Source organism: Hevea brasiliensis, chromosome 7, assembly GCF_030052815.1.
Source record: "Hevea brasiliensis isolate MT/VB/25A 57/8 chromosome 7, ASM3005281v1, whole genome shotgun sequence".
Lineage (NCBI taxonomy): Eukaryota > Viridiplantae > Streptophyta > Magnoliopsida > Malpighiales > Euphorbiaceae > Hevea > Hevea brasiliensis.
The window spans coordinates 84,016,388-84,018,366 of record NC_079499.1 but is presented as its reverse complement, the minus strand read 5'-3'; the positions used below and the strand labels follow the sequence as shown (position 1 = coordinate 84,018,366).

The window sequence follows — 1,979 nt, the reverse complement described above, 5'->3', positions numbered from 1 at the left end:
CAATTTCAAACATGGACTTAACCCTATTATTGATTCACTTGGGAAAGGAAACACGACTTTGTTTCCCAAGTTGACAGGACTCACATTCAAAAGAAGATAAACTAGAAAGATTAGGAACTAATTTTTGCAATTTGGCAAGACTCGAATGACCCAGATGATTGTGAAGAAGATCAGCGGAAGTGGTAGAGGCAAGAGCAATTGGAGAATTTAAAGTAGAAAGATGGTACAACCCTTGTGACTCACATCCTACTCCAATCATCTTCCGTGTACTTTGGTCCTGCACAACAACAGAGTCAGATGTAAAGGTGACAGAACAATTGAGATTTTTAGTTAATTTACTGATGGAGATTAAATTATATGGGCATTCTAGAGTGAACAAAATTGTGGTTAAAGGAATAGATGGAAATATTTTTACTTCTCCTATGCCCTTAACTAAAGTTTGTGAACTATTAGCCAAAGTAACTTCAGACAAAATTGGAGGAGAAACTAAAGATGAGAAAAGACTTTTGTTACCAGATATATGATCAAAAGCACCAGAGTTTAGGATCCATGGACTAGTGAGCGAAGACTGTGTTAGACAAGCAAAAAAATTATTAGAATGAGCACTGCTAGAAGATTGTTATTTGGCTATTTGGTATTGCAAATATTCCTTGTAATCAGCTCCAGTTAATAGGATAGAATCTGACACCTGATCCTTTCCATCAGGTAATGGAAGAATACCATTTTCACCGGATTAAGCCATATGAGTAGTTGATCGGCCCACATTATTTGACTGAATGGGGGCATGGTGGTCAACCATGAAAGGCCCAACAAGTGTCTCGAGTGTGATTACTCTTATCACAATAAGTGCAATGGAGCCTTTTACCTTTGCTTCTCTGATAAGTACCTTGTCTCTGTTGGTTTCCACTTTGTGCAGCTAAAACTGAAGATTCAATTCTGGAGAAATTATTCTTATTGAGTGAGATGCGTAGAAGCCTGGCAGACACATCCTCTAGAGTGGGAATAACTGGACTAGTTAATATCTGGTCTTTAACAGAATCAAGGCCAGGTCTTAGCCTAATCAATGCCAAAACCATGAAGAATCTGTCCCGCTGTTGCTCAGAAATATTATCAGTACATGGCATGATAGAATTAAATTCATCTTTCAGTGATTCTACCTGTCCCAAATAACTAGACATATCTTGTTGATTTTGCTGCAAATGAACCATATCTGATACTACCTTATACCATATTTGATACTACCTTATAAATACACTGCATATCATTTATACATAAGGTTTTTGCCTTAGTCCAAACTTTGCAACATATTTTACAAGACTGAAAAATATTAAGTAATTTTGGGTTTAGAGAATGCCTCAAGAGACTACATAATTAAGCATCAAGCTTAGTCCAATTAGCTATATTTGTTAAAGCTATGTCTATGGCATTTTTAACCAAGTGGTCATCATACCCCTGCCCCATAAACCATAATTCCACTGATGCAGCCCAAGACATATAATTTTGACTTCATACTAATTTAACAGTAATAATAGCTGGTGAATTACCAATGGAAGAAAATATGAGTTTGAGAATCTCAGAACCTATGTTGGATATGGGTGTGAGAATCTTAGAACCTGTGTTGGAGGCTGTATTGGAGGACTCCTCAATCTCAGACATGTTGGCAAGAGAAGCACATTGAAATGTTGCTCAGAAATATGTCCAAAAAGCCTACTGTATGAAGAGGTAGTGACAAAAAAGTGAGAAACAGGTGACGGGACTAGCATGGTTGAGGCTGATCCTGGGCTGAGTAATCCACTAGGCTAGGCTATGACAGCCACAGACTCCCAGAAAGTGACCGAAAAAAGAGGGAAAGTTCCTACCTATGAGGATTTTGTTTCAGATTTCAAATCAGACCCTCCGAGGACTCGATACCATGTGAGAAAATAAAACAGAAGAAGAATATTGAGAATGATTGAAGAGCTTGATTATTCTCTCAAGCC

The 1,979-nt window shown here is 37.7% G+C and overlaps 1 pseudogene; it reads right to left on the bottom strand.

Annotated features, from left to right (window-relative positions):
• Window positions 1–791: 791 nt before the first annotated feature.
• On the bottom strand, window positions 792–1,656 carry LOC131181375 (uncharacterized; annotated as a pseudogene).
• Between the last annotated feature and the right edge of the window lie 323 nt (window positions 1,657–1,979).